At 33.3% G+C, this 10843-nt stretch overlaps 1 pseudogene; it reads left to right on the forward strand.

Moving 5' to 3' along the window:
- The first annotated feature begins 7399 nt into the window (after window positions 1–7399).
- On the forward strand, window positions 7400–7832 carry LOC102878571 (annotated as a pseudogene).
- Window positions 7833–10843: the final 3011 nt, after the last annotated feature.

Consider the following 10843-nt stretch of genomic DNA (forward strand, 5'->3'; position numbering starts at 1 on the left):
CCTGCTCTCATCATGATACCTATTGGTGTATCCTTAACTTGTTCTTGCCTTCCACCTTATTAGCATCTTTAAAAGACACATTACCAGTTGCTACAGTGTGTGTTTAACTACTGCTGAGCCAAAGGATACATATCTGGGTTTTTAACCTTCATTAAGAGAACAGCTTTTTGAAATTTTAAAGTATCTTCCCTCTGTTTTGTGACTTTTCAACATTCTAATAAATTCTTTGCCTTCTTTGGTACTAAAAAGGAATGGTTTAAAAAACTGTCATTCATAAGTAAGAGGCAGGTTTGGGGTGGAAGCATTTTTCCCTCTTCTCTGTTGCCAATTTCATATTTTAAAAGTCATTATTCTTCATGTTTATGAAAAATCACAGAACTGTGTTTCAATTCTCTTTGAATGCTATCTCACATGGTTAAAGATTTGCAATAGTTTATGAAGGCAACAACATGCTAGAGTTCAGCTTTTGTGGCATGGGGGGTGATGTGTGTGCGTGTGCGTGTGTGTGTGTCCTTCCAAAAGGAAGGTGTTCTTTTCACCTCTTCAAGGCTGTGACAGAGAAGAAAGCCTCTACAGTTTACATTCGCTTTGTCAGCCCAGTAGGCAACCATCTGTTTCAGCTGCAGAGTGCAGATCTGTCAGTTTTGTTTTGAGTTGGGATGCAGTGGCAGGAGCTTGCTCATTGTTGTTTCTTCAAGAACCACAAAGTAATTAACCATTCCAGTACTGGCTACAAAAGAGATGGCCACTGTCAACATCGGGCCAGATTTTTGCTTTATCCAGTGCTGGAAGTACTACAAAAACTTGAATAGCTATTCATTGTGTTCCATTGTTCCCTAAAGAGGCAACACACTCTTTGTTAAAAAGGCAACCTGGATTTTTCGACATACTATTTCACTTCAATGTCTGTGTGCCGAAGATGAAACAAAGTCTGGGTGCTGTAGACAAACAATCAAAACATGACAGTGACAAACACCCTGAGAGACCTCATTCTCCAACGCGTGAGCAGTAACATGCCCACAAACAATGGGAGGTGCGAGATGGGGCTGGGAAGAAAATAGGAAAGAATAGGAAAGGGGGGTAAGGGTTTAATTTTTAATATGTTTGGGAATTTAATACTTTTCTGAATGAGGATAACTTTTTAGGGCATAGTCCTAATAAATCATAGACCTGTGGAAGGGGATAAGGATCAATGGGTTTTATATTTCATTCTATTTTTCTTATGGCTCCTTTCCATTCTTTTCCCTCTTTCTCTTCAATCTTGAACATGATGCTTTGTCTCTCTTCACATCCCTAAAATGAGATTACTAATTAAAATTTGAACTACGAGATATTAAAAGACACCTCTTAAGAACTTTTGGAAATAGTAGCCGTAAATGCTATCTCTATTTTCAACTGACTCCTTTATCTTTTACAACAAATTAAGGTCTTATGAAACCGTTAGCTTGGCTATCATAAGAGATAAGAAAATACTTCTAATGGTGCGAACTAAATTTCCACGTTTGTAGCTATTCTTGCCACGTATGCAGCTATTCTTGCCACGTATGCAATAGCAGGTTGGAAAGCAAGTTCTCATCTTCTGAACATATCCTTGAAAAGTTGTCCCTCCATTTTTCCAAAGAGCTTACTAGATTTCTTGGAGTTTTCCAAATTAACATTCATCTTGCTTTAAATAGTAATTTATAAAGATGTTTTCCTTTGCAATTAAAACTACGTCTTATTACTTAACAAGAGCAATTAATTCATACATGGTGTTCAACATTCCTTTCATATTTTAAGACAGATCTCAAGTCTTCCATTCCTTTTTTCTCAACATTGAGTATTTATCAATTTTACTTTTTCCTGTAGATGTTCGGTTATCCATTTCTTAGTCTGCTATTTTGCTTCTTTTTAAAAACTGTATACAAAAATAATGTTGAGACCTAACTAAAACCATGTGAAATAAAGTATGTTTGCTTCCTATATTTTGGAAATAAAACTCTTCAAGTTAGAAAAGTTATTGCTTTTCAGGTTTAAGAGTATTATTTTCTTAACTCACATATTTCACCTATGATTCTCTACATGCTTTAAAATTTTTGAAGTATTTGTACATTTAATTATAATTAGAATCATGCAAATGTTTCTGTCGCCTTTATTAAATTAATTTTAAAGCACCTTGCTGCTTCTTACAGAAAAAAATGAATGTCCTGAATCTGACCTCGAGGCCCATCTGGTCTGGGAGCTATTTCATTTATGGACATATTGACGCAACAGGTATCTTTATCCTATTGTTGGCATTCAAAATGATACAGGTCACTCTTATCAAGGCACAGCCTTGCAGAGAACATTGAAGGCCCAGTCAAAGAACAAATTCTTGGTAAAATTATAGAGTAAATGATGTTTTAAGTTGTATATCTCTAACCATCTCACTAGAATTCAATATCGATGAAGGCAGGATAAATGCTTTGTTCTACTTTGCAATTCTTTTCTTCCTCCCTCAGCCTCAGTTCTTCAGGTTTAATAAAAAGTCTCAAACAGTGGAGATACTCAGGAAGTGTCAAAGACATTTGGCTATACTCCAGGTCTTCTCTCTCTCTCTTATCTTTATCTCTCTAGGATATTCCAACAACCCCACTAAAGATCTGCTCTCCCCAAGGGTTTCGGCATGCTCTTGCTTGTGGTCTCCAAATTTGTTGAAGTGATTACTTACCCCGATCATCAATAAAGTCTTCTAAATTAATATATTCTAAACACGACTGTGCCCCTAATTCCGATTCTGATGTGTGGGTTTTTCCCCACCACCCAGCAATTAACTCAATTCTGATACTACTTACCTGGAGATAGCATCAGAATCTATAGGTCAGAGCTCAGTCTCACAAGACCACACCAATTCAGATACCAACAGTTGTCACCTGGACTTCGGACCAACCAAATATAGACAGAAAGCTTCCACAACCCCTTCCTCAGATTTGATTAATTTGCCAGAGCAGCTCACAGAACTCAGAGAAACATTTACTTACTAGATTACCGTTTTATTATGAAAAGCTATAACTCAGGAATACCTACATGAAAGAGATGCATAGGCAAGGTATAGGGAAAGGGCACAGAGCTTCCATGTGCTCACCAGAGGCAATGCTCTCCCCAATCTCTACAAGTTGACCAATCCAGAAGCTCTCTGAACCCTGTCCTTTTCACTTTTATGGAGGTTTCATTATATAGGCGTGATCGATTAAATCATTGGCCATTGATGTTTGAACTCAATCACTAACCCCTTTTTCCTGTTCGGAGGTCAGGGGTGAGACTGAAAGTTCCAACCCTTTAATCACATGGCTGGTTCCTCTGGTAACCTAGGGCATTCCAAAAGTCACATCATTAACATAACAAAAGACACCTTTACCCTCCTCTTACTTAGGAAATTCCAAGGATTTTAGGAGCTCTGATGGGAACTGAAGAGAGACCAAATACATATTTCTTACTATAAATCATAAAATCACAACACTAATATATATGTGTATATGTGTGTGTGTGTATATACACACAAATAGATATTTTAATAGAATGGAATAAATATTCTTGAAATAATTTTTTATTCTCCTTATTGATGTGCAAAAGATATTACTTTCAAAAAATATATTATCAGTGAAGATTTTTTTAGAGAAAGTAATGTTGAAAATACTTCCTTCTTTTTAAAAACTTTGGTTTAATATTTATAGGTATACTAACTCAAAAATTTGAAAATAACTTGATTTATTTTGATTCTTAATTTTTGTGGCTGTCAAAATTGAAAAAATCACCTCTCGAAGATAATAACATCAAAATAGAAGTAGTCCATTATTGTCTGTACTTATAAAACCATAATATTAATTTTTCAATCCCATCTAATAATTTTGAAAATAATTTTGTTGAAATAGGCTATAAATCTGCATCTTCTCTAATGTGATTTGGTTTTTCTAGGAAATACACTGAAGATGTTATAATTTTATACATGTAACAAATATACATGTAACACAGTTGAAGTTCCTCAGCTGTAATATATCAAAATAGGTTTGGGAATTCTTTTCCCAAAGTTTTTAAGTGTTCAGATGTGAGACTTTAAATAGATTACACATTTGCATTGTTTTTAGCAACAAAATCACTCTGAATTTTTCTAGCATGCATTTTTAAAAAGGTTTCTCCATAGCAAGAATATCTTTCAAAAGCCATTGCTTTCTCACTCCTTATAAAAATGACACATTTACAAATACATATGCCAGATTACTTGCCACTGACAGTAATTTTCTCATAATTTGTATGATAAAGAGATTCTATGAGGGACACAAGTGTCAATTGTACCATTTTCTTGTTTCCTTGTGCCTGCCTTATTAGTAATTTCTCAGCCAGAGTTTCCTTTACTGGAATCTTATTAAAGCACTTGTCAAATTTTGCCCATTTGCTAAACTGGATAACGTAGTGAGTTAATCATATTAATATGACTTCACATTAATGAAATTAAATGTATCACGCTATTAAAAGCAAATGAGGTTAAGAGGAGCAAAGAAAATATTTACAAATCATACATCCAGCAAAAGACTTGAACCCAGAATATATAAAGAATTTTCAAAACCCAACAATAAAAAATTAAATGACTTAATTAAGAAAAGGGCAAAAGAGTAGTAGAATAGACATTTCACAAAACAGAATATAAGAATGCCAATAAGCACATGAAAAGATATTTAATGTCATTAGCCATTAGGAAAATGCAAATTCAAACCATGATGATGAGATACCACTACACACCTATTTAGAATGACTGAAATAAAAAAATACTGTCAATACCAAATTCTGGCAACACTGTGGAGCAACTAAAACTCTCATGTATTGCTGGAGAGAATCCAAAATTGTACAATCATTCTGGAAAACATTTTAATAGTTTCTTATAAAGTTAAACATACACTTACCATATGACCTAGTAATCTCCCTTTTGAATATCTACCTTTGATAAATGAAAACTATGTTCACTTAAAAATCTATTTATGTGTCATGATTTATAAAACTACAAACCAAAAGAAAAAAAGTCAAATTTACTGTATGATAATTTTTAAAAGTAGCATTAAAACTGTACACAAATATTTAAACAAGTTTTTTCATAATTGCCAAAACTGGAAACAAAGGACTTCAATGGGTAAGTGGATAAACTATAGTATGGTCACACAATGAAATAATACGCAGCAATAAACAGGAACAAACTATTGATACAACAACATGAACAAATTTCAAAGGAATTATGCTGAGTGAAAGAAGCCAGTCTCCAAAAGTCACAGATTGTATAATTCCATTTTTGTGATATTCATGAAAAGTAAATCTATAGAGATGGAGAATGGATCAGTGGTTGTCAGAGTTTATGTGTGGTGGAAGGAGTGACTATAAAGATATAGCCAAAGTATGGTGGTGATTGTATAAATATATACATATGTTACAATTTATAGAACTACAAACCAAAAGAAAAAAGTCAAACTTACTGCACGATCATTTTAAAAAGTAGAATTAAAAGTAAAAAGTAAACGAGGCCACAGTCAACCCATCAGCATTATGATAATTTGACATAGGGTCAAATTGAGGGCATAATACATGTGAGTAAGCTTAATTTGTTTCTTTAGGTGAAAAGTAAATAGAAGTAGAAACTTTAGGATGCTTTCCCTGCCACTCAATCGATGGTTCAAGCACACCCCTGACTTTGCAGATTGCGGCCCTAGATCCTTGAAGCTCAAAGCATGTTCCACAGATTAGCAGCCTTTTGTAGCCCTTAGAAACTTGTTAGAGTTCTGGGTATGAATTCCAGCAATCTGTTTTAACAGGCCTGCTACATGTTCTGATGTATGCTAAATTGTGAGAAACATTACCCTAGAGTGTTGTTAAAATACAATTTCCTGGGCCCCATCCCAAGAGTTTTTATCCAGTATATCTTGTATAGGGACCAAGAATTTTAATTTTAATAAGTTCCTAGTTGATATTGATGCTTCTGACCTGGGTACCACACTTTGGGAACCACTGCTCTAGCTCATTCTGTCTGTTACAGTAGTCACTAGCCACATGTGGCTATTTAAATTTTAATTAATTAAAATGACATGAAAATTAAGATTTTAGTTTCTTGTTTGCATTAGATATATTTCAGTTGCTCAGAGTCACATTTTTACCACGTGGCTCTTTAAGAAACAGTTCCCTAACTGATCTCTAGGGAAGCACTGCCGAAGACAACTAAGCGATGATGGAAATGTTCTATATCTGTGCTAACACAGTAGTCACTAGACACATGTGGCAATTCAAATTTAGATTCTCATTAATTACAATAAAAGTAAAAAATTAATTTCTCAGTCACACTAGTCATATTCAAGTACCTATTAGCTGCGTGTAGCTAGTTGCTACCAAGAGAAATAGCAGATAGAAAATATTTCTATCAACACAAAGAGTTCAATTTATTGGAAACTGCTTCTCTAGATCATGAGTCAGGGAACCTTTTCTTGAAATTCCCTTAATAATAAATAGTAAAGAATTGAGTCTTCCAGTCACATCTACTCAACTCAGCCTTTGTAGCTGGAAAATAGCCATAGACATTAAGTAAACAAGTGAGTATGACAGTTCTGATGAAACTATTACAGGAAAAAGCAGCTATTCTACAGGCTATAGTTTGCTGACTCCTTTCCCATCACCAATCTTCAAAGTCTCTGGAACTCTGCTTTCATACCATGAAATGAATACTTCAGATATTAACACAAAAGCATGAAATGGGAGAGTGTATTAACACCCTTCTTGGCTACTTTAACCCTGGATATATCCAGGCAATGCTTAAATGTTTTTGTAAAAAAGATTAATATTATTGGAGGGGATTAAATGTCAAGAGAGAGGAAAGACTGGCTCTGTGGCAAGACTAAAATAAAGATATTTTGATGCAGATTGAAACGCTTTGGAAATGTGTCACTTTATTGGCTTAGAATAGATTAATAATTACTATGTAACACGTTTTTCATTGGTTCATTTAGTGCTTCATAGTGTATATCACCAAATAATTTTTTTCACTATTTTTTTACTCTTTGGCCCACAGTTTTCCAGTTCTCCTCAATAATATATTAATTCACATCTTTTCAAATATCTTAAATATAATACCACTTTATTATTGCACACTCTTTTTATGTTATAAATATTTATACTTTTTTTCTCAAATGTTGGGTAATTGATTCCATTGAGAACTAATGCAGTCAATTTTAGTTCAGTTGGTGTCTTTCTTACCTCCAGTTACTCTATTTCGTTGTTTCCTTGTGTAATAGTTCTTTTGGTGCAATAAAACTAATAAATGAGAATTATCATTGTTTCATTTCTTTTACACTAAAAAGTCTATGTTCAGCTTCTTTAATTTCTGCTGTAGGTCCAAGTGGCTGCTGTCAAAATGAGCAAGTTTATGAAACCGAGGAAGGTGGTATTAGTCCTGGCTGGACACTCCAGACACAAAGCAGTCATCATGAAAAACATTGATCATGGCACCTCAGACCGCTCCTACAGCCATGCTCTAGTGGCTGTAATCAAAAGCTATCCTCGCAAAGTGATAGCTGCCATGGGCTAGAAAAAATATTGCCAAGAGGTCAAAGATCAAGTCTTTTGTGAAAGTTTATAACTACAACTACCTCATGCCCACAAGGTACTCTATGGACATCCCCTTGGACAAAACTGTCTCCAACAAGGATGTCTTCAGAGACCCTACTCTGAAACACAAGGCCCAATGGGAAGCCAAGGTCACATTTGAAGAGAGGTACAAGACGGGCAAAAACAAATGGTTCTTCCAGAAAGCTGCGGTTTTAGATCTTTTTTGTTTCAGTCAGTAAAAGTCAAAAAAAAAAAAAAAGGTCTATGTTCGGGAGGGAAACAGTTAACCATCTAATGTTTAAGAGAAAAAAAATTACTAGTGTTTCCTTTCAAGGTAAGAAAACTTCTTTTCTATATAAATTGGGTGAGTAAGTCTTTAAGTATGTATAATCTACTAGGCACTAGAAAACTATGAGATAAATATACAATATAGCCTTTGCTAAGTGTTCAAATGTGTGTGGAGGTTTAAAAGTGCCTGGAATCTTAAAAGAGAAATGCATCAGTTGTTTTTTCTCACTTTATCTTCTAACAGGTTAGATGGTCATTCCCAGGAACCATTGGATTCCCAGGGGAGTAGATGAAAGAAAATGGGTAGTCTGGCAAGTGAATTCTGTATGAATGTGGGAAGGGGCATTGTTGATCCAAGAGCTCAAAAGAAAGGTTAAGTTTATTAAAAACAATTCTTTTCAATCATTTTGTTTCTACTTTGGTCTGCCTTAATTATCATTTCCATTTTGAACTTCCTTTAAAAAATTTCAAAAAGAAAAAAAGAAAAAGAAAATATAAGAAATCCACTGATCCAAACTATCCAAGATCAATGAATGTCTGCTCTCATGTAATGAATGTCATTTGTAGGTAAGTATGTTTGGGGCACCCTATTCCAAATGACAAATATTTTCTATCCAAAAAAATAGATACTTAATTCTGCTGCATTTACAAAAGATTATTAATGTCTGTATTGGTATTGGTTGTTTCCATTTCTCTCTCTCTCTCTCTCTCTCTCTCTCTCTCTCTCTCTCCCCTTGTTCTTTTTTTAGAGATGTGCTCAAATCTGTGGACCTTGCTATAGTCCAAACCTCAAAACAACTGGATCCTGGCAAAAGAATGAGTATAAAGTGGAAAGTGCTAGAATTCAATTTAACAAATAAAAAGAAATTGTAAAGCATAGGAGAGTCGTAGATAGTTATACTACAGTCAGATTGCTAATCAAAATTGTGGATTTTTTTTTTTTTTTTTTACCAATGGGAAGGTACTATTTAAAATTAAATATTTTTAAAAAATAACATTTTGATAAATAATAGCTTTTCTGTTATTCTGATAAATATTTAACATTTTTTCTATAGACTACATATTGTTAATTTATAGAGAAAAGATTTTTTTCAGTTCTGAATCAATTCAATGATTAGAAAAATGCCACAGTGAATGTGCAGTTTTGAAATAATTGGGTGGATATATTAAAGAACATATTAAAGATTTTTGTTACTCATAGGAATGGTCATTCCTAACACCATCAAGCACATGATAGCCACTTGGCAAGTGTTTACGAAATGAATGTTGACTGAAGTCAGAATTGAAATAGCAAGAGTACAAGGATGCTTGTGCTTTTTTTTTCCTAGTTTTCTAGTTTTCTAGATATACAGGAGAAGACACATGATCACACTTAGAGTAGAATTGATTAATTCATTGGACAAGAAAAATAAAGTAACTGTATCTAGACAAAAGGAATAGATTTTTGGGAAACAAGTTCATCAGTTCACAGATCAGTACACTGCTGCTATTCTGAAGAACATTTTTTTAAAATCATGTTGTTATCCAAATATTTCTGTCTGTCTGTCTGCCAAAGACTTCATTCTCAGCCTTCTGATAAGCAGTTAACAAATCACACTTCTATAACTATATCCCAACTTATCTTGATCTTTTCCTGAAAACAAACAGGAAGAGCAGGCTTGTTTAGAGTGAAATAGTACTGTAGAGTTTACAAATGCTTTTCTCGCTGAGCAATGATTTTGAAGTGTAACAGTCTGAGCAAGTATGTAAATGGCACCAATATGAAAAAATAAACATAAATGAAATCCTTCAAAGGATTATAGGTAAGACTTAAGCACATTACTTAGATAAGCAGAACAATGTTTAAATGGAAATGTAAGACCAAAGAACAGTTTACTTAGTTATTAATGTACCTATTGTGGGAACATTAGTCTAGGAATATCCTGTGCAAACATTTGAAAAATGATAGATTAACTCATAGAAGATCTATAGTCTTTTAAATTAAAAGTAAGACTATAGTCATCTATCGTCTTTTAAATTAAAATCTAAGTTAGTAGAATAAACAAGCCTATTCTTGTTGTGAATTTTTCTGGGACATATTCAAAGCTAACAAATCCTCGATACCTAAGTCATTTGGAAAGTCCATGTTTATATGATCATTTCAAAGAAGTCTATAACAGTACATTGGACTTGGTCAAAGTTAAGATGGATTTTAACTTAAGGCAGAAACCAGTCAAATTATTATGAAGATATAGTAATTATGGCTATAAAAATGAACTATGGTGGTACCAACTTAAAAAAAATTGTTAACAATTAAAACATACAGAAAAAAGTCAACATTTATGATATGTTCCATTATAACTCATGTGGCAGAAAGTAAAATGATAAAAATGAGAATTTCTCTAGTTAAAAAAAAATCCTGTTAATTAGATAAACTTGAAAGTCTTTTATAGACCACTGAGCAAAACTTTCTCAGCAGCTTTAAAATTTATGATGGTTTTAAGTTACAGAGCATAAATTGTATGTTAAAGTAGAACTATTTAATAATAAGTAGAAAATTAACATGAGTATTTAAAACCCATATAATTTTTTTCAGTATTTTTAACTATTTGGCCCACAGTTTTCCAGTTCTCCACAATAATACATTAACACAGATCTTTGCAAATATCTTCTTAAGTACGATACTATTTTATCACTGTTTAATTTATATGTGACTGAACACTTGTTTTATAATATTAATATTTTTTCTCAAATATAATTGATTCCATTGAGAACTAATGAAGTAAATTTTAATTCAATTTGTATCTTTCTTACCTTGAGTTACTCCCTCAGTTTCACTGTTTCCTTGTTGGAGATATAGTATACTGTCAAACCAAGGAAAATGCAAATTCTTATTTAAAATATTTAAACAAAAGCCCACAGTAGGTAGTGAGCTTTCTCTGTGTTATCAACAACTTAATATACTTCAATGGAATTTTCTCTC

This window comes from Pteropus alecto, unplaced genomic scaffold, assembly GCF_000325575.1.
Source record: "Pteropus alecto unplaced genomic scaffold, ASM32557v1 scaffold185, whole genome shotgun sequence".
In the NCBI taxonomy this organism is placed as follows: Eukaryota; Metazoa; Chordata; class Mammalia; order Chiroptera; family Pteropodidae; genus Pteropus; species Pteropus alecto.